The sequence below is a fragment of the Amblyomma mixtum genome, chromosome 3 (genome assembly GCF_055824585.1).
Source record: "Amblyomma mixtum isolate Tamu chromosome 3, ASM5582458v1, whole genome shotgun sequence".
NCBI lineage: Eukaryota > Metazoa > Arthropoda > Arachnida > Ixodida > Ixodidae > Amblyomma > Amblyomma mixtum.
In genome coordinates, this window is record NC_143014.1 from 188,875,281 (window position 1) to 188,897,944 (window position 22,664).

General features: G+C 47.6%; 1 protein-coding gene across 1 annotated transcript in view; it reads right to left on the reverse strand.

The window, feature by feature from the left end:
- Window positions 1-22,664, reverse strand: part of LOC149353029 (uncharacterized) — a 146,683-nt gene that overhangs the window by 90,489 nt on the left and 33,530 nt on the right. The window lies entirely within an intron of this gene.

Genomic DNA, 22,664 nt, shown 5'->3' on the forward strand with positions numbered 1-22,664 from the left:
CGACTCAACGAAGGATGCACAGCCTAACCATGCCTCGCTGTTGTCGTTGATTGATTCTGGCTAACATTTCCTGAGCTCTCAGCACAATGCGACAGCCACTCAGAATGATGCATGCTTTTGCGAAAAACCGAACGGGTCTGCAGTGCAGGTCGCGCTCCCTCTTGTTCCGCGGCCAGACATACAAAACAACTCTGACGTAAGTCTTCACCTCGTGAGTGGACGGAGCGCGAGAGCCTAGCAACCGCGACTGCCAAATAAACGACAGTGCAATCACCATAATGAACGAGAAGCGCGCCGGCAAGTATAAAAATGAACTTACGTAAAAGTAGACTAGTGAATCTCCCCCCTTACTCGGAGTTACCAACTTCCGCGCGCCGCTCAGCCATCGGGAAAAACTTATAACTGATATGGGGAACACGAAATTACGCAAGCCTTCTTCGGGCAGCACTGGGCAAACGCAGAGGCGACATCCCGGCCTGTAGAGAAGCCCGCTAGAGAGTCTTGGTTTACATGGCACGAATATTGTGATATCTGTTGACCTAATAACTATTTTTAATTTAATTCAGGTAGTTTTTGTGCGTCTACATTAAATTGGAGCTTTCGTTGCTGTTTGTAATGGCTAATAAAGTACAATAAACATCAAACTATTTCATTTCAAAGCCACTACACTCTGCTGCATTTCGCTTGTATAATCTGTTAGAATACGCCAAAGTCGTTGACGCGATAAAAAAACATTAAAACTAAATCAATAGCGCCTACTGAGCGCACTTCATGGGCAAGTCATGTCATGCTTTTCACGTGTCGAACAAGCAAAACTATGTCAGTGAACTTCTCCAAACGGGAAAACGCCGCCAGAAGCTTACTTGGGGCATTTCACATCGCGCAGAGCGCTGACTGAACTCCTAACTGGATGCAACTGGAGTGCCATCTGTCGCAAAAGTTAGAGGGCCAAATCACCCATAAGTAGCACTGAGCGTGCGGCCTACGACGACGCAGTGGTTGCTGCCACTGGCTGATTTTGCAATTGAAGACGACGAGAAGGAACTCGGCTATAGCCCTTGAGAACGCACGGAAAAACAGACGCAGCCTTTTCGCCAACAAAAGCCGTGGCACTGCTCCTGCCAGCGACGCGTTGCCCCCAGACATTTCGCAAGATACGGCGCACGGAGCAAAAACGGGGCACGAGGACTCTGGAGCACTTCAGAGGGAAACAAGCGATGACAAATTATACCATATACGCTTTTGAAGCTGTCAGAAACCTCCTGGCTCCAAATTTTGTTCGCATTTCCCCCCGTTCTTTTTGAAGCCTCGTACGTCATTTTTGCGTCTTTTAAGATCTTGGCACTCGATACAAGCCCACCCTCGTCTGCGAAACAAAAAAAAAAATGTGAAAAGATCGCCCGGAACGTTGACGATAACCACTCTCTGAATTCCTCTGAAGAGTTCACTTGTGCGCCGAGCGCATTTCTGAAGATTCTTCACGTCGCTTAATCTCACGAGGCGTTGAAGTTCCTATTCGGCTCGCTATTTACACGGCAAACGCGGCTGCTTGATTTTTCAGGTTTGTCTAGCCCAACTTCTTGCTCGTTCGACATTCTGCTGCATTCGGTTTATCCTAAGCCTACTATTCTCATTCCTGTCGCAGTGACGCGCATGCGAAGAAAAATGCAGTGAGCTTTATTGCCCCTTGGGACAAAGTAAGTTTTTTCCTACCTTTTGTTTTGACCAGTTCCTTCAAATTGGTCACAGTGAAGTTCGCGGTGCTGTATTTTGTTTGCCGCATCCGGTCGCGTGGGTGGAATGCCCATTACGTCCTTTTTCTTGGGCCCTCCGCACAACCGCACAGAAAGGGGTCAGCATCCCAGCGGGAGAAGGGGGGCGCCGAATGGCGGGGGATTACGGGAGACGTCAAACTCCCCTCATGGACGGAGTCGTTAGGTCGCATCCTGGGTGCACGTGTTTACGGCGAGGCGAACCCGCGTCACAGTGCGTGGCTTTGTGCCATGTCTGCTGCGGCGTGCTTTGACATATTGTCACGCTAACTGCAGGCATGAGGAGCGACGATGAGAAACCGATGGATTGAAGTGGCTTTCCTTGAACTTGGGGCAACCGGACGTTGGGAAAGCGAGTGTTCGCGAAGCTCGCAGCAGGAAAGAGTAACTATCCGAAATCGTGATGGTGGAAAGTGTACATATGTGTACGGTGTCTCGATGAGCTACCTTCTTTCCCCAATCATTGATTGGTTGTGTTTTCCTTTCCCCAATACGTTATTGGGTGGATGTTTGTACAGTACCTGATTGGTTATTCTCCCCACCGAGGGCGGGGACATAGGGTTTAAAACCAGCTGTTTCGGAAGGAACGAGGACTGGTTTCGTCACGTAGAACTTCTCGTGAGCCAGTCAAGTGTAAATATGTTTTCTCCTTGCTTGTATCTTCCTTTGTGCTTTTAATTGTTATAAAAAGTTAATCTCTCCAGAAGTGTCCTCTTGCAATGTGATTGAGCAATTAGAATCTGCAAGACGTCAAGCATCCTACAACAATCATCTTAACTCAATTTCCCTCTACGAGATCTTAAGAGAGGATTTTAACTGGCGCAGCCGTAGAGGGGACATTTCAACTGTCACTGCGCGTCGTCAGTTGTGTTTAGCCCACCGTAAAAAAGGGTGACCCGTTCTCTGCTATTTGTCAGTCTCTGTCGTCCGAGATTTAGTTATAACTTATAAATCCACAACCATATATGGTAGCAGCAAAAAGTTAATGGCATGGTTGCAGTTATACAGCACAAAGTGGAAAGAGAATGCGAACATGGAAGCGCACTTCATTGTCGCGAACAAAGAGCGTGGAGTAGTGAATAGCACGTATACTGTCTCATTTCATTATGCGAATGCTAGACGGACAACCACTGATAACGGGCACCGTGCTTTTGTATAATGTATAAAGAATTTATTCAGACCAAAAACTAACTTGAAGGCCTTAACGAAATAATCGTACCGCACACCAAGTGCCAACACACTTGTTTGAGGCGTTGTACACCCCTGAGTTTTTGTTTTGTTTTTTTCACAAAGTTAAGCACCGTTCTTGGTATCGGGCCTCCGTAACATTTTCCGGCAGGAAGAAGTTCAAACACGTCCGTTACGAAAATCGAAGAAGCAGAATTTGCCCCACTGAAAACTTCGGCTTTCAATGCCCCTGCCACCGAGAAGAGAGTCGTCCTGAGACGCTCTGGCAGACACGTCGGCAGCTCGGAGTCCTTCAGAGCCCACACTCAGACCTGTTTTCCCTCACGTCACACGCGCGGTGACAGCTACGACGTTACGCTTCCTGAATCGCACGGACAGCCGCGGCAGCACAGCGCTTGGCGATCACGTAGAGGATGCGTGAACACGGGTCGCGACGCGTTCCATCGTGGCGTGCAGCATTGCCGCTCTGTCAGCTGAAGCTGCGACAGGGTTGCGTGCAGTAGGTATTTAGGTGCCAAGAGACACACAACAGAGAACTCTTGGCCTGGGGGGTCCGATAGACCAGAATCCAGAGCCGCTCCTGGGTGCGGCCATTTTCCGCCGACTGGTGCGCCGCGGTGCGGGCGTTTCTTTGGGGACTGCGGGGCTGCGGCAGCTCCGCGGGCGCTCCTGCATATAGCCGCGTTTCGGGCGCTAAAAAAACATTGCCGAGCATACTTCCGCAGCGTGGCTGTGTTGCAGGAAGTATTCACGTTATCAAAGGGAGCACACTGATGCGTTTTAATGACATTTAGTTTGACATTCACGTGAATTGTGCTGACGCTTAGAACGCGCTCGTGCTTATATCGCTACCGTCTTGGTGCTCCACTGCAAAAAAAACAAAAAAACTTTTTGTTCAATATCAAGTATTAGGTGAGCGGCTAGCATGCAGTTTCAATTCCCATGCACTCTTAATTCTTCGGCCATAAAGTACCAAACACAAACAGGGCTTTCTTGTCGCATGTGTGGTGGGCCAGTTTATCAACAAATTACCGCTGTGAGCTTAACTGAGTCGCAGCGCCAACAAAAAACAAAATTTGTCATGGTTTATGCAACCTGGTGCATAAAAACGTACTTTTGCTCAAATTATCAAACCTTGAATAGGTATTAGCAACAAATCCAGCTTTCACGAATTTTGAGGTCCGAAGTCGCGTTCATTTTATTCGGTAGCTCTCGCCGCGTGTGACAGCGTTGCGTAGGCGTTTGGCTAAGTGTGAATGAATGTATTAAAACCACGCATATTTTCCTATGATTAAGGTAGATAGCAAAAGCAGAAAGACACTACGGTAAACCCTTTATCACCCCCCCTTGATCCCTATGACATGCGCGCGGAAAGAGCAACTGAAATCGGTAGCGGTCGTGCTTACAATCCTGTGCATGAAATGTGTTTAATGGGAACTAGAGCAAGCTCAGCGCAAGGAGGTGATCGAAAACGCGCTTCGTCGGGACAACCTTCAGTCTGCAGCTCGCCTATCCAGTTACTACACCACTGAATCAAATCAATAAATCCACATTCCTGTGCATAAAATTGCCATAGATGATAGCGCACGTAAAAGACGGCAACAAACGACACGCCAGCGCAGAAATCTACTACCAAGTGCTGGTTTCCAGTCCGTACCCTACCTGGCCGACTACTCCGCGGGAAAAATCCTTGCTGTTTGCAATACTTTTCCAAAATTTCCCTGAGCAGCGCCGCCGCACCAGCGGCTCGGTGGAGCAGCGTCGCCGCTGCGGTGCCAGCGTTTAGAATCCTGAGCCAGCAGAATATCATCATTGAAAAACGTAGCGCGAAAAACGAGACACAGAAAAGGTGAAGACAGGACACGAGCGCTAATTATCAATGTCACTATCATCATGGTGGGCACAAACAACGAGAGAGACGCGCACTGCCTCGCCGCACTTACATCCAAATGAACGGAAAAAAACTCGGAGATGTCACGTTAACTACTAGCTGCGCGCAAGATAACCGTAGTACTGTCTGGTAGGGGGAAAGTGTGAGTAGTGACGCACAGCACACACCCTCATACATTATGATGAAGCACTACAACGACAGAAGGGAACACGCAAACATGCATTCTACGCGCGGTGCCGGCGCGACCCGCAGTCCATCGGTCCGCGCGCGCCGATAGATGGCGACTGGTGTCGAGAGTAGGGGCGCGCCAGCAGCCTGCGTGTGAGGGTAAAAGAATCTGGTCTATACGCCACTAAAATACGCTTGTGCCCCTGATCACACTCATCAAGCAGGCAACGCGGCAATAAGAGCCTTGCTGCAATATACCTACAATGAATCGACCTCACGTACAGACTCATATGCATTACCACATGCTTGCGTATTTATCGCACTCTTCCCCTTCTTCTCGATAAAATAAAATCGGTGCTTGCCCTATCTACAGTTAGCATTTGAGATACGCCGTGGTGACGAGCTCCGGAACAATTCCGACCACCACGGCGTGCGCCGGAATCTCGGAACACGAACGTTTCAGAATTTCTCCCATAGAAATGCGGCCGGCCAAGCCAGGATCCAATCCGCAGCTTCGTGAAAAAGTAGCAGAAGGTAACAGCACTGACAGACCGTGGCAGGTATGCCTTTCTTTTCAACCTTTTGCGCGTGTGTAGGCTAGAGAGCAGGATGTGGGCTCACTTGGCGTCCCTGCCTTCAGCTCCTTCGGTTACTTTCCAATGGCGATTGCAGAAGGGTGTCACGTAGGCATAAGCACCCTAAAACTGCTTGCGGTGACGTGCCTGGGAATCTAAACGACCAAAACCATTGAATGCATTCCGCACGGTTTCTTTCAATTTCCTTATTTTGGAGGCTGCTTTGTCTGTATTACTGATGTCGTGTTTCCCTACGACTGCATAATATTTCAAGCGACTGCGTAATGCAATGCAAAGGTAATATGGCTATGATTACGTGTGTGTTTCTAGAACGGCTGGATCTGTGGTCGCTCATAGGTGCATTGTGAATAAGCGCGACTATTCGGGGAGCAGTAAAAACAACTAAAATTCCTGCGGTTCATCAGGCGACCCATCTGCGCCAAATACGTGTAGAATGTGGCAGTTCCGTAACTGCAGGGGCGTAGTTCTTTGCAGCACTACCTAAGTGAAGCACTGCAACTGGTGGCACAAGGCGCAAACGCACCGCTTCGTAAAGTGGTGTCAAGTAAAAGAGTTTATCTTTTTTTTGAGCACCAGCTGTCTTAGGCTAGTTGCCCCGGTTTCAAGCAGTCGTAGGCAGTTTCCCGTGCACAAGGACGGCACAGGATCACACGCAGTCACTTGATCAAGTGTCGACCCTGTGCACATAGGCGACCATCGTCGTCATAGGATGGAGCGCCAGTCGCAACAAAATGTTCGCCAGCAGCCTAGAAATGCTTCTCAGAAAAGAATCCTGAAATTTGTCAGGACCTTTCTAGCAGGGTCCCAGTTCGTCAATCATTTTGCTGGTGAATTCAACTTCAGCATCATGAAGCACGAGTAATGCGTCAGCGACATTGCATTGGACTTAACTCTCGAAACCAATCCAACGCATTGGACAACATCCCGAAGCATTTGCGTTGATCTGGAGTTCAGCATAGAGCGCAGTTTAAAAGTGATTACTGCCCTTGTGCACGAATTTCTCTAATGAAAAAAAAAAGACGCAGTCAGGATTCAAGACATTGAAACGGCACAGATGCGCTAAGCGCTATGGCCGAACGCAATAGTACACTTTCATGTCGTTTATAACTTTACTATGAGCCATACCATCAAGATCAAAGTTACCGTGACCAAACTTGTAATGCATTGCGCCATCGTTTCTCATTTCACGAACCATTCAGCGCTGATTACTCCCTGTATAACTGGAGTAAGCGCCCGTCATTCTTATAAATTTTTCTGAACATATGACATTCGTTGAGTTGCTGTTTTTTTTTTCGCCGAAAGAATATGCGGTCACGCATTGAAAACACTGTCCTACGCTCTAGCTTCTACCTCACAAAACAGCAAATGCTCTCTGTCACTGAAGCAATCACACACTTACTACCCCTTGCAATTTTTGTTCAGTCATGGCATGTTTGTGAAGAACCGAAAAACACCGAACAAGAACCATGCGTTAAGACAGTGCCCGTGTATTCAATACAAATTTAATTTAACACACGGGGTGGCCACTCAAGTGGGGGAAAAAAATGCAGTCTATCTCATCGTCAAGAGCACTTGCAAGCATGAAATGTTTTGCAGGACTGGCGTAGCTCATTAAAAGACGGTTCATAGGAGGTGCCAGGTGCAGTCATTGGATGGGTCTCAGTAGGGTTCTTCGGCTGCTGAGTCCACCGCAGCCTTCACTCGGTTTTGTTATGCGAGGCGGGCAGCACTCTCGCTGTTCTTCGCTGTTTTCGCTTCTTCATATCCAGAAATTCTGGATAAAAACATTTTTGAGCAGGAAAACGGTAATCAAGTCAATTCTTTTCCATATAATGTCAGATTTCACTATAACAGACAATATGTCCGCAGCTCAGCGAAAGGGCAGTCTTGTATTTTTTTTTATATTAGCGTTTTTGCTATTGACGAAAGCATTCCCGATTGGTTTTCTGTGGCAGTCTTACCTGTTCGACGCGATCGATGGAAACACTATAAAGAAAAGATTTTGCAACATATCAGAAGAATGTACCATTACCTTCAATATTTTCAGAACAGTCTCTTACAATTTCCCAGTTTTTTTTTAAATTTTGCCCGAGAATGTTGGACGTGGAAGAACCGCAGAGTTCCTTCGCTTTTGTTCAGCCGTAACAGCGCCTTCGGCCGCACTGACCGCCTCCTTCACCTTCGTTTGTGGCCTCGAAGAGCTTCAGTAGGATGACAAGTTGGGCTAGTTGGATGACGTTCATTTTGAAGGAAAAAACACAACGCGAATAAGGAAGCAGGACGAAGAATGAGAAGTACGCAACACAGACCCTGTCTCAATATTCGTCCTGCGTCCTTGTTCACCCTGTGCTTTTTCCTTAAAATCCTCGAGGAGCTGCTGTCTCAGGAGTAATCGAGCCCAGGGTCCTGCTCCAGCGTCACACCCGGGCAGCGTTCCCAACCTAGAATACACTAGCGATGATCATATTGATGATCACTGTCCTTCTCCTTTGCGTCAGAATGTTTGGCAGCGCCACCTGTGCTTTACCTAGAGTAAAGGTAATGCTTTACCTACAGTATGTATAGATTTGAATCCCTGAATATAGCGGAATTCTCGAAGAGTGGTGCAGCTGCTGTTTAAGAAAGCAAAACGGAGGCGATGACAAAACAAGAACGAAAAAGAAGGACCACTGCTGCAAGGACTCCTGCGCTCAAGCGAGGTGGCCAAATGTGGTTGTCAGGAGCTGAAATCACTTTAGCCTACACGTAGTCGAATAAATGATATAGAAAAATTATAGAAAGCAAACGATTGTGCTGAAGGGAAACGTGGTCTTGTCTCGTGTCTGAAATTAATTATAGCTGCTCATAGCACTCTTTCATGCACAAGGTGTCCCAATAACTTCACGTTTGCCAAAGCAGCTTCAGGTACTGTAGTAGTTATCCCTCTTGAGTGGTATTTGTGTATTGCAGAATAACGTTCCGATGTCTGCTCTCAGCGGCAATGGAATGCATAGTTGAAACCGACTGGACACTTCATGATGGACATGTCACAACGAGCACCATATTTTTGCTTCATACCGCTTTTCTTATCGCTTGTATTAGTCAATTCTTCAGTGAATGCCTCTATAGTAAGGAAGAGACTATGTCTATAGTTAAAGATGCGCTGCGTGGAAGCTTCAGCTAAAGGTAAGAACTTAGATAGTGGAGCCTCAGCTGGCTGGCGGTGACCTTACAGACATTATAATTCACTCCAAAATTTGTAATCCTCAAACGTGCCAATTTGACCAAAGTGTTTTTGTTCTGTCTGCGTAATTGCATGCGTTGTAAAATTACCTACTAAGTTCCAGCAATCCTTCCCTGAGATGTTATACGATCGTTCTTCGAAAGTTTCAATTTTGCCTTTCTATTCTTTCTGCGAAATAAAAAAGGGGCGTTGAAAGTACGACAGCATATGAAATACGGTGTAAAGTACGCTAAAAAAAGGAATTAAAGTTTATACAGAAAAAAGTTACCACTTTTGCAGAAGCTGGTAAGCTGAGTGTCGTGTTTTCTGATACGTTAATTCTGTAGAGTTTTCGAGTTATACAAACTTGCAGCACTAGATTACCTGCCCGCTAACTGAGACAGCGGTCTTCCATGGCCGCATGAATAGAATGAGTTTCCGATGAATCATTATGAAAGCCTACATGAGGACAGTGAGGAGTGATACAATAAAAATGCTCAAACCTTCTGGCAATGTAAAACACCCACGGGCATAGTAACAATTTACAAATTTGCCTTCTCGACATAAAAAGGGCGCTAAGCGCTGTCACACCCTATGGCAAAGGAAACGGGACCAGCTATCCTGAACTGAGTTATCTACAACCAACCAATGCTAGAACAAAATCGCGCTTTGCAACAAATGTACTCGCTCAGCTCGTCTGATATTCTATCGCAGGTATGCGGCCGTTATGATTCCGCACTTTTCCTGGTGTGAAGGAAATGTGCGTCTCTTTAACTGGAAAGACTACACATCCATACAGCGCGCAGCAAATAACGCTCAGTCTCAAATGATGGAAGAGTGGTGTGCTTGTTTTGCTGCCCAATATTATGGACACACTTTCGTTTTTATTAATGGCTGAAATGGCGCCAGGACATAGAAAAGCGCAGAGAGAACTTCAACCCTTCTTCATTTTTGTATTTCCAGAGAAAAATGATGGAGCTGAGCGTTTTTTTTTGTTTTTTTTTTTTCAAAAGTGTAAACGTGGATTGCTAAGCCTCGATGGCTGACCGTTCTGCCGTAGCCCTATTCAGAAATTGCAACTGCATAACGAGATTAAAAGCTTTTTGTGAAAGCAAGCTTAACAGATGTCAACACAGCCGGAGCTCATATGCGCTTATACCTGTGCACAACTCGTGGAACACAGGAGCTTTTATTTGATGGTTAATGGTTTAGGGGGTTTAACGTCCCAAAGCGACTCAGGCTATGGAAGAGCTCCGGAAATTTCGATCATGTGGGGTTCTTTAACGTGCACCGACATCGCACTGTAGACGGGCCTCTAGCATTTCGCCTCCATAGAAATTCGACCGCCACGGCTAAGATCGAACCCGCGTGTTTCGGGTCAGCAGCCGTGCTCTATAACCACTGAGCCACCGCGGCGGCACACTTTTATTTGAAATCAAATAGAAGAACGATGCGCCCGTCACCCGTCTCTGAGGATAGTATGCAAGGCCTGTGCATAAAGGGCGTCTCTTTTGTCACGCAATTCAACACCGCTTGATTCGGCGTTTACTGAAAGGATATTGCTTGCTGAGGCGAAAAAAAAAATTAATTTGGTTCTTCGGGTGCAACAAAAAATGCGTGCACTGGAGCGATGGCTATATTCCTTAGCCACCTGAGCAACCCGTCTGCCATTTGTTATGTAGAGTGGACAAAGCTCTTAGCAGCGCGTATAGAAACCTGTGGTCTGAACCGTTTTTATAGAAAGAACAAAAGTGCAAAAAGCAGAGAGAGAAAGGCCGAGAGAACTGCAGGAATTCTGCCCTACAGAACCGGAAGGGAGGAAGCCGTAGCTCGAGTCTGTTGCGACTCTCGCGGCGATCCACCACTGCCCCGCGGCTTCATCGTTTGTAATGTCAGCTGCATCATGTCTCATGAAGCGGATGGCCGGGACCCGCTCCATCTCCTAGATGGGCGTACGTTGGAGCGCGTTCAAGGCTACATACAGGCATCCATGGGGCTCGTGACGTCCTCACATCGCCGCGCATGCTCCATTAACCATGAATGATGCTGAGCGCCACTGCGCCCTTTCCGCGCAAATTGCTAAATGACTAGGGCCGCGGCCGGGTGACGCCTCCGCGAGAACAATGACATCGAGAAATGGAGTCGCATTAAATGCCAGATATATGCGCTTTCGGGCACGTGACGCAGTTTGAACGACCGCTAGCATAAGTCTCTAGCGAATCCAATCATAATTTTCGGAGGATTTTGGTGCAAAACAAAGAAATAAAATTTTTCTCCTTCCACCTCTCCAGCGGCACAACGGGCGGGGGTATATTACGAGCAGCAGACCAAGCGGCGCCTCATAAAAACGCCATATGTGCCGGGTTTGCAGTGCGGCATTTTCTTTTATGCTGCTGTTTATCTTCGAGCCACTTTATTGTGCGGCAGAGGCGCACGACGGGAAGAACTCGTGCCTCGGAACAGTGAGCCCCAACAACTTCGCAGAATCTTGGTCGGGTGCAGAGCCGAGATGGAGAGAGAGGGGCAGGCGAGGGTAAAGAGTAAGGCAGGACGGCGCAGCAGTTCGGGGTATCGGTGCTTCAGGGCGAGCGTAGAGCTCCGCCGCGGCGGCGGAATTTAATTACGGCCGTAACTCGGCTCCTGGCCCGCCCGCGTTCGCATCGCCGGAGCCGGGACGCGAGAACGCAGTGGAGGCGGCCCATTATGGCGTGCGCACGCTGCGGCTAGCGCGGTACGACACTTCGATTGCTAACTCGACGCGCTCACAACCGGCGCCGTAATTGCGGTACTTACGGCGCGCACGGCGGACGCGGATGGTGCGCTATATAGCGCCCGAAAAATCTTGGTCAGCTAAAACATGCCGGCCGAGAGAACAAAGCTTTCGCGTGTTTTGTGATCACTACAGATCGGATCGATCCACTCGTTCGCTGATCGACTGGCAAGCGCCGCAGGATGAGCAGCAGCTTGGGCCGCGCTTATCATGGCACATTTAGCCGGCTGCGGCATTGCGCAGCAAATGTTGGCGCCACTTTTAGCGCTCTTTTGCGTGCCACGTCCTCTGCTTTGAAGCTAAATTTTCGATTGTGGCCACTGGCCACTGCCTTGTGAGTTGAGTGGAAAGTTCCTTGTGCACTGTGCCGTCTTCCTTCCTGGCGTTTCATTTGCAAGTTACGCAACAAATGCTCGTTGGTAAATGCCTGCCGGCTATCGTTCATGCTGATGGCAATTGTTCGAAAAACTGCGACCGTAGTGTGAGCCTAGTTTGCCGGTTTTTTTTTTTTTACTCATTAAGACATACCTTCAATCTTTATCTGTACAAAAAAAAAGAAAGTGGAACGAAAACTACGAAATAGCTTTTTTTTTTTTCACACAGTCTGTAAAATAAATAACTGTTTCTTAGTATGCGCCATGGCCGCCGCTTCACAGCAAAGATTTAAGATTATCGCTGTGACCCATGTCCCACTTCTTGAGCAAAAAGAAAATAACTACGTTAATAAGTGTTACAAGGTGCGTTACATTCCCGCTCTCATACATATATAAAACAGATGCGTAGACTTTCTCGCTGATTCTTTTTAATGCTTAGATGAAACCAGAATCGGCTGCGGTGAACTTCCAAAAACATCGTACAAATTTAAAAGGACAGAGCGCCGCTTTTCTCCCTGCTTGTGTTCGCTCACAAACGAAGGAAAAAAACATGAAAGCACGAATGGGGAAACTCGCCGACAATATAATCTCCCGTGGCTGGTCGCTCAATATCTAAACGATTGTGCGCACGAAAACACAGGCGCGCGCGCGCACACACACACATTTGTTCGTCCCTCTTCTTGCTGCTCCAATCTTACCCGCAACCCTCACATAGCTCTACAGCATCGAGCATTTCCCCTCCACTCGAGCGTACCATGAGTTATCTCGAGCGCTCTTTCCTCGCTTCTCCGCTCCCACGGGAACGTCGAAGCATGCGCATTTCACTCACGGCATCAACCGCGGCGCGCTTTATTCCGCAGCACATCTATACAAACGGCCGCAGGCTCCTCGCTGCCTACCCGTCCCAGGCGGCCTGATTGCGCCCGGACTCCAAACAGCATCGCTCACGAAGAGTTGGGCGCGCTGCTTTGTTCTGCTAGAGCGCACCTATCCGATTTATACGCAGATCCGCTTGTTTGCGCAGTGGTCGGCTGTCGTGCTTTCGCTTGCTCGGCCGATTTGCTCGCAGGACTGGGAAAAGCGCCACGAACGCGGGAACACACGCACACAAATAAAATATAGGGAAACGGAATCAAAAACGCATTTGCGACGAACGCGGTAAAGTGAGCAGGGAAGAGATTCAAGGGAAGTCCATAAACCGAGGCGGCTCTGCTTTGCATCTGGGTGCATGAAAAATGGCACGCCATGGAAAGCTCGACTAATGATTCTGTACGACTCTCCCGCGTAGAGCTCTGTAGGGAACGCGTACAGTTTCTCATTCACACTAGCGGTGTACGCTTCAGCGAGCAAGGAGCCGTCGTACAGGAATGTTGAACACTTCTTCCTGAGTCCCTCTTTGGCTGCGGCGCAGAATGGTTCAGCGGTGCGAACGCACATTTGTCATGAGTGGCGCGTAACAGCTACATGCTGCTTACTGTAGAAGAAGTTAACATTTTTTAATGCTTCGCGTGTCCCGTTGCAAGTGCAAGAATGATTGAAAAAAAAAAATATATCCTGCGTAGAAGCACAACGAGAAATAATGAACTCAAAACAATGTCTTTATTTCCTAGAAACAATTCCGTAAAACGAAACATTCTGTCGGTCTTTGCATTAACTACTATTTACGCTACAGTTCCGGGGTTGCGCAGTCTACTTAATCGAAGGAGTAGACCTACGTTAAGGCTCTTCCACACGGAATTTCATGCAGTTTTTCTCGGACATTTTAACCGCGCATGCGAATGTGGTGGCGAATATTCTCATTAATTTCTTTGAAAAGTCACTCTTATTTGATACGTTATTTGAGCGCCTTTTTTTTTGCCGTCTGCACTGTACCAGAAGCTTATTTTGCGTTCGTGTTTTGGACATGTACAGATATCCAGCAAAGATGCGAATGATTAAAAGTTTTTGAAACGTGCATGAAGAACACACTCGATTACGGCAGACCAGTCAATGCTGTGTCTAGCACTCTCTCTCTAGATGGCGGGATCAATGCCACTCGCAGCTGCTCTTTCGTGGCAGAGGCTAAACACAGAAAACTCGGAACACTAACATTCCAATGCATGCTGGATCCGCTGAGGCTATTGTTGCCCACCTGAGTTCATCCCCCAGGGCAGCGCTGTCTTCTTTGCAGCTGCTTGCCTGTCCACATACCTCCATTTTCAAAATGCTGCGTACACTAAGGTCGCAGTCAAAAAGTACTGATATTAAGTAAAAATGGCCCATTTTTTTTTCTTTTCGCATGGCATATTCGGCTTTTTGATTCAGAATGTTCGTGGCTCCATACAGAAGTTCTGAAAGCACATTTAAAAGGCCGTGCCCTCGATTGGGAAGTTGTTGTCGTAGTCATCCAGAGAAAAGCATACTGGAGCGGCCGGTCGAGCTACTTGCATTAGTGGTGACACTTTACTTGCGCTTCGAATCTCCTCAGCAGTGCTTTTCGACATCGTCATCAGGAACTCGGGACAGCGGCCTAGTACACTTGTTTTGCATAACCGTGGCGCATGAAAAGAAGCTAACGGCTGTATTCTTTTCACGATCTGAGAACCTCTTTATATGCGGGGCGTGGCATTGGACCACGCGGCTACAGTTCAACGCATAAGTACCTGTGGACGCAATCCCTTAAAGTCCTACAGTGTGAGATAGGGCAACTGGGTTGCGAAAATGCGATTTTTTTAACATTTTTCTGTTTTTGTGAAGAACACGGCATGAAACAAAACAAAGCAGAGTCCCTGTTCTAATTGGAGCCTCTGGAAAAAAAGTGATTAAAGCAGTAGATTCTTCGAAAATCCTTTTTTAGTCGCCCAGAACGGACTCTCAAATTTCGTCGTTTCCACAGACGCCCATTGTTTAAACTTTGAAAAGTTTTGGAATGAACGTTAGGCGGGTAATCTAGACGCCGCTGCCTTTGACGTGTGCGGGTGATCAGCGGAAACCTAAATCCTCCGAAAAAACCCAGCGCGTTATCTTCACAGTTAGTTAAACCAAAAAACGCATCTTCTGCCATCCAAGCGCTACAAGCCGCAAGGCTTAGCGGCGCTAGCTAGGAGCTGTCTCAAATTCCTGATAGCGAGATAAATGCAGCTGAGTATGGCCGTCTTTTCATTATCTCCAGACTGCTTCAAGCTCACTGTTTCCGACCATGCAACTTCACGACTCCTGGCACAATTTCTGAGATTATATCGCATAGTATCGTTAATATTTCGACGACGCCCAAACACGCCAACACCTCTGCTCGTCCATTCATGCAAGCTTCTTTACTTCAGCGTGCAGCCATTCCACCACGGGTAATGGAGATAAGCTGTACCATTATCCGGGGCACGTTCTGTGGTCTACCACTGATTTTGCACCTGGGTGAACGTGCGAAATATTTTCGCCACAGCAACACATATGCAGGGGGAAAAAAAAGAATACGTTTCTTTCAAGTACCACGTCGAAATGCTGCATAAATTCCTATAATGAGCGAAGATGAAGACTCGAAACTGTCTTTTAACCACTTCGCGTATCCTCGACAAAGTAACTGCGCGCATGAAGGGAACGATTGCGATGAGTCAATGCAACTGACTCAAACAGGGCGTCCTGTTATGGTCAAAATGAAGATGGAGTAGCCGGCTCCGAAGAAAAGTGGCAGCATCCCCTTAACAGGCACTGAATGAGAAAGACAAAAGGAAACTTAAACACTGCGCAATTTGCACCACGAGCTGTATGCATTCCTTGAACCAGTCTTTTGATTTATAAAGCACAACGCAGAACAAGAGTATAAAAAGTGACAGACGATCAATGCGACAGATGCGAAGGGTTATGCGTTAACTTTGCGACTCCGATTGTGTGGGTGATTTGTGTTGACCAACTGAACACACACCAGCGACAAAAAAATTTCCCACCAATGACAATTAGAGTTTCCATTTGACTATTCATCTATTTGCGTGCTGTTCAATTGGTTAAGTAGCCATCAATTTTCCTCTTCGGTGGTAGTTGTGAGCTTCGAGAACTCTCTTACACATATCGAGTATTCAAACCTCCTCTGACGCCCGGTTTTTCCCAAAATCACCCAACTAATCTTGGCGCACAAAAGCTCCACCCTCCCCTCCACGTTTCTCATCTCCAGGGTGTGGTTGAAGTGTCCACCGAGAAATGAGGCAGTCACTACGCCTTTCCTTTTATTTTCGTTTTTAATGCACCACGCTCCTGGCCGAGACTTGAGAAATCCCCGCTCAATTTTTGCGAACATGGCAGTCCTAACGCTAGCGCATCGCAAATAGTCGTGTCATCATGATAGTCATAGACAAACATTGAACATCGCTCAGTGAAATCGCAAAACTTTGTAGGTAAGCGTCCGTAAAACTTTGCGACTGTGACGACAAAGCACCGGTAGGATTATGCTTGGACGAACGCTAAAAGATTCGGTGCGCAAGCATTAGGAAAAAAAAAAAGGCATGCACTTCAGTTATGTCAATCAAAAGAAAGACCAGACTTCGAAGACAACCATACCCAACAATTCTGGACAAAAGCATTTTTGAGCGGGAAACCTTTTATGAACGCAATATTTTTTATCATATACCGTAAGATTTCAATAGAACGATCAATATATCCTCAGATCACCGGACGGCTGTCTTGACTTTTTTGTTCTGTTAACGGTTCTGATTTCGTAAAAGCGTTCGCCATTGGTTTTCTATGGTAGTCTTGACTGTTCGATGCGATCGATGGAAACACTTTAAGCGAAAGATTATCAGAAAAATGGACCATTACCCTCAATATTTCGTTAACAGTATCTAACAAGTTTCGAATTTCCGAAACTTTTTATCAGATATTGTTGGACATGAAAGCCATCTCAACTTGCACGAATATTAAGTCTATCCACACAGGTACGTTCAATTTAGGCAATTTCAGCGAGTGGAAATGACAGCACGCAGCGTCCCCCTCTCTCTTCTTATTCCTTTTCCCCGCTGGGCGAGCTGGCGCAGCCTGTTGCCGGGAAGCCAGAAAGCTGGATTCTCTACCTGTCTTCCATAAGAGGTGGAAGAGGATGCCGCGGCGCAAATCCACGACTCCGAGGACGGCTGCGCAGTATAACAGCGAGCGATCTCGAGGCGGGCGCGGCGAGAAGCCTTTTGCCTCGCGCCCGTCTGGATGCGTATGTCGTCTGGCGATGACAGATGGACGCCGCACACTTTATAAATATGAAGGCGAGCTGGCTTGCAACTGGCTCTGTCAGTGCTTGCGTGCGGGTATACGCGCCAGCGCAGCACCCCGCCGTGCAAGTAGCATTACAAATACATAACAGCGCACTGGGGTACCTACATCTCAGTGGCTACTATATCCTCACACTAACTTATGTGTATGTGTACGTAGTGAGGTTTACCTTCTTGAAGCTTTCAGAGCCTCGTGCCGGGAGAAAGCGTCCTGTCGCACAAAAACGGCAAAAACAAGTCGCCGCCTTGTTTACGCCGCCAGAGTGGAGAGCGCGGCCTCTCGGTTGCGCTGGTCTGCCAAGCGGCGGAGATTTATCGCTCGTGAAGGATGGGCCTTCGGCGGCTCATTTAGCGGGTGTGGAACAGCCTGCGCCCGGAGTTGACCGCGCAGAGCGAAGCTCCTGAAGCGCCGTTCTTCCACCGGTGCGCGCACACGAGTGCGCTAGACGGTGCAGAACAACCGCAAACGCTGCTGATGATCGAAAGCCCCCCTCATACACTACGAGCCACGAAAATCTATTATCATAAAAAGGTGCCTCGCCACGTTACTTCGCGAAACAAGATGCACGGAAAGCGCTTATCGTCATCGCACGAACTATATGTATATACTAAACGCGTGGAATTTCCTCTCAAATACCACGCATTCACCTTGAACATTCAAACTAGCACTGGCTGCCCGTAGGTTCACCTGTGTGTGTGTGTGTGTGCGCGTGCGTGCGTGCGTGTGTGCGTGTGTGCGTGTGTGCGTGTGTGCGTGTGTGCGTGTGTGCGTGCGTGTGTGCGTGTGCGTGTGCGTGTGCGTGTGCGTGCGTGCGTGCGCGTGTGCGTGTGTGTATATGTGTGTGTGTGTGCGCGCGTGTGTGTGCGCGTGTGTGTGCGCGTGTGTGCGTGTGCGGGTGTGCGTGTGCGTGCGCGTGCGTGTGTGTGTGTGTGTGCGCGTGCGCGTGTGCGTGTGTGTGTGTGGGGGGGGGTGAGAGAGAGAGCAAGTGATCACTGCCGTAATCACACACCTACAGACTACTCTATTCATAACAGTTTTTCCATGCGTTCAATGAATATGTGGCTTAGTTTACGTGTGATGCGTTATTACACAATACGACTGGCTACAATGACCAGCCATGCAACAGATCAAAGCAAGTTTTAAAGGCATGCCACTGGCCGAGCAGTCGCATACGCTGACAGGAAGGTTTCCATTCCCATTGATATAGTGCAAGAACAGATATAGTGATGTTTGTACCAGAATTCAGCCTGATGAATAGTAACTGTTTTCTGCTTATGAAATATTAGAGCCAGGCACTTGCTGTTCGTAGCCTAGGACAAATAACAGACGGGAAAAGCATCTGAAAATTTTTTTCCTTCCGGTGCTCACTTGTTTTTCACAGTCGAAACAGAAACGCCCTTCGAGCTCTGCAGTGAAAAAAAAAACTTCTATGCAGCTAGCACACGTATTGTAGACTGCACACGCCTACATGTCACTTTACGTCTTCTTCCCGAAACAATAACTTTTATTGCATAATTCTCATAAGGAAACAAGCACTCGCTTGCCATAGCATCTTTTTGGTACCACCTACAGTATAAACGCAGAAACCTCTCAAATGCGCATTTTTCTTTTCACACATTAGTGGTCTTGCTAAACCAAATGTGCTCGCTTCCGCAAAGAGCCTTGGCCACCATTATAAGACCAGCGCAAAAAGAACCGAGAAAATTGTAAATGTGAAAACAAATGAATAAAAAATCTCAAATAAAGCTGTCTACAAGCTCGGCGCGCGTTTCAGAAAAACGCAGAAGGTATTGCAGAGGCAGCTTAGATATAGCTATAATCTAGTAGTACACGTCCAATATTTTGGGACAAAATTTTTGAATATTAGAATATTGTAAGGTATTGTTATGAAAATATTGAAGGTAATGGTTTACTCTTCCGGTGTGTAGCAAAATATTCTTTCTAGAATGTTTCCATCACTCGCATCGAGCAGTTAAGACTACCGTAGAAAACTAATGGGGAACGCTTTTGACGACAGCAAAAATGTTAATAGGGGGAAAAAAACGCGACTGCCGACGGGGGATCTGCAGATATATCGATTGTTATAGTGAAATCTTACAAAATATGAAAAAAAAATGCGTTCATAAACTGGTTCCTGTTCAAAAATGCTTTTATCCAGAATTGTTGGGGATGGATATTTGCACTCGAGGAATGAGAATAAATCGTGCCGTCAGTTACTCCTGTGCCTAATTTGTAAAATGCCTTTCATGCCACAACCACTGGTGATGTATATCTGGCCAGAGTTTATGGTTCTTACGTCTTTTGAGGCAGGCGGTGTCTCCGTCAGGCATAAAGCTGGGATTACGTTTATCGTCGCACCACATACATGCGAAGCACCGCAAAACCGATAAAATTTCAAGATATAGCTACTAATGAAGTTTTTTAGCTAATAAGATACTCGAAATTGATGCCAAAAGATCAATACTCCGCATGGGGAATACCTTATTCGTTTATACCTGCGGAAAGTTTTCAACCAGCACGAATACCGAATGAGTCTCTCCAGTATGCACTGCAAGATCGATCGTGGCTTTATAACACCTAACACAAAATCATAAAAATCTAGTAGAGAGGAAACGGCATTATTTTCATTTATCTGTTGGCGTACCTAACGCATTTTGTCAGTTTTTTTCATCTTCTTTCTTACCCGCCCTTCAGGACGTGTTTTCCTACTTCCATCCAGCTACATAGCGAAGCATAGCAGTACTTCAGTAACAGCGAAACTACGGAGAAGCGTCGCGGGAGGGCGGTTATGGCGTTTCCAGAAGCGTCCCCATCAGTTCACAGCGTTGCTATAGTTGTCAGACAGCGGCGAAGGCAAACAACAAGTACAAACGAAAAAAAGAACAACCGAAGTAGGCACGCGAGCGCCTACTATCGCTGCACCCTCGACGCCATGCTACGCTATGAACTGAGTGACGACGGCGCAGGCTGCTGTCGCAGCAAATTCCGGAGCCCGCAATGCGCGTTGGGAGTCCGGAAGTTGGCGCGGTAAAAATGCGAAGCGCATAGGCGCATTGTTCGCCCGGCAGAGACGCCGACAGCTGCTTCGTGGGCGAGTGGAGAACGTGCGAGGACATTCGTTAGGCGCGCGCCCATCTGGCGACGGTGTGCGCCTTCTCCCATTCACGTCCGCATCCGAAGAGTCTGGCGATGTCGCTGAGAACATGCGGTATTGTCTGCCGCACTGTGCGCTACGCCTGGAAGGACCACGGAGCGATCTCTACAGTGCTGCGGAAAAAAGGCAGCCTTTTGTTTAGAGTTCATATTCATTAATTTATTCCCTATTTTTAGTTGTACTTCTCTTTTCTTGGCAGAATATCACCCTTTAGCGTAGGTGAAGTTGAAACTGCTGAGGGATAATTATTTTCTTCCCTATTTGCGCTGCGTTCTGCTGCTGCTTCACTGCACGCGTCGACAAGAAAGGTCGCATAATGGCAACGAAGTCATGAAGGAGTCAGCGCTGTTGCAGAAACACGTGATACGTGCGCGTGCGCCTTGTAACACATTTTGCAGCTGCACTGGCCCCGTTAAGAAGGTAGTACGGCGGTTGCGATCTCGTCCGTGTCGGTTTGGCTGCAGCCTGAGCCAACGCTATAGCGTAACTCTGTCTTCGTCGCTGGGGCCTCCATACAACAGAGGAATGCACCGCGGCGGATCTGGCCGGCCGGGAAAAACTAATTCCACGAACAGTTCCACGCCGTTGCTTTCGTTTCGGTCTGACCGGCGTCACCATCTTCCCCCTGGCCTCCTCCGTGACACCGGCGACCGCCCAGCGTGCACCGCCATTCTGCGTGGTAGAACGTGCCTCCGGAGTGCGCCCGGAGCAGAGACAAAGCCCGAGGCCGCTCTCCGATCAGATTAGTTCGGGTGCGCCAAACAAGATAGGCTCACTCTTATTACTGACGCAAAAACACGCTTCGGCGGACGCAGACACGGGGCCCATTATCTGGCCTTCTTGCCTGCTGCCGGCAGCATCCCCTCTGATGGGCTTTTGGCACTTTTCTTTCTCGTCTGAATCCTTCGGTGACCTTGAAAGTGCTATACAAGAGAGGAGAACTCTGCGAACAAGCGCTATCTTCTCCTATGCTCTCATCAATAACACGTCCTGCAGGAATTAGACGCTATTTTTTCGGGCTCCGGATCGTCACTATTATGTACACGTTTACCCTTTTCTAAGCCATTTCATGGAATCTGATGTCTGGACATGGAACGCAGCAAGTCGTCAGCAAAAGGAAAATATAAACTGACTTATGTCGCCATAAAAACATACTTATGTTCTCATACGTACCGAGCCTAGGAAAGGGCAGTTTGGTTCCCATTTTTGTGGCGGAAATATTTCGATATGCCTACTTCGCTTCCTATCCCCTCCTTGGGTTCCACACTTAAGCATGCGAGTAGTGGAGCGCCACCCACCGCTGAAAAGCAGGAATGCAAACCTCAAGCAAAGCTTAAAGATGAGCTTGAATGCAGCTTCGGATTAGGCTACATCTGCGCTTTTCTCAGATCTCATAACTTTATTGACTCGGTGTTTCTTTTATAGAAGCTCTTCAGTGTCCTTTAGTAGGAACAGTCGGCAATTAAATAAATTGTTGGGCTTAAACTGTTATTCAGACATTGCGAAGAATCCAAGAATTTTCGCATCCCTATAGGCAGATAAAGATACAGCGATAGCAGTACCCAGACCTCCTCCCCTCGCACCCACTTTATGAGAGAAGGAGGGGGATGCAATGAAAAGAAATTACGGCCATATTAACCTGTCTGAATTAGAGCGCCCTTTGCAAGGCCCAGCTGGGGACGTATTATAGCGTGATTGTTAGTGCCCATTATTGGCTTCAGCGGCGTCCGATGATGGTGTAAACATCACGCGACCGTCTAGTGGTCACGTGGCATTACAGACTATGATGTCACCGGGAACAAGGAGTCGCCCAAACGCGCTCCACACAGGTGTTGGTGGAGTCTCGACATCGGCGTTGTTGCTGAGGCTATCCAGTCATGACCATATTTATTTTATTTCTGCACGTATTGAAAGGCTTCAGACAAATATCACCTTTTTTCCGTATTGGTAGTGAAACAGCGCTTTCGCACTAAGACGGCTGTCGATATACGTATATGCTTGTCACTTTCCATCGCTGTCGGAAGTGCAGTCAATGATCAAGTAATGTTACTATTACTAGCAGACCTACTACCACCACCACCACTACCACTACTACTACCACTAATGATACTTCTACCAATGCTAAGACTACAGTCTCCGCGCACAGGATGCGCAATATATTCTATAATACTACCGCTCTTTCTCTTCTTCCAAAACCAATTACGCCGATGCCACCGGCGAATATTTCACCCGTTTCCTACGATTAGACAATTTAGGCTTTGCTTTCAAAGGTTGCTCTTTATTCGCATGTCTGCCGGAGGTTTGCTACGTCATTAGAACC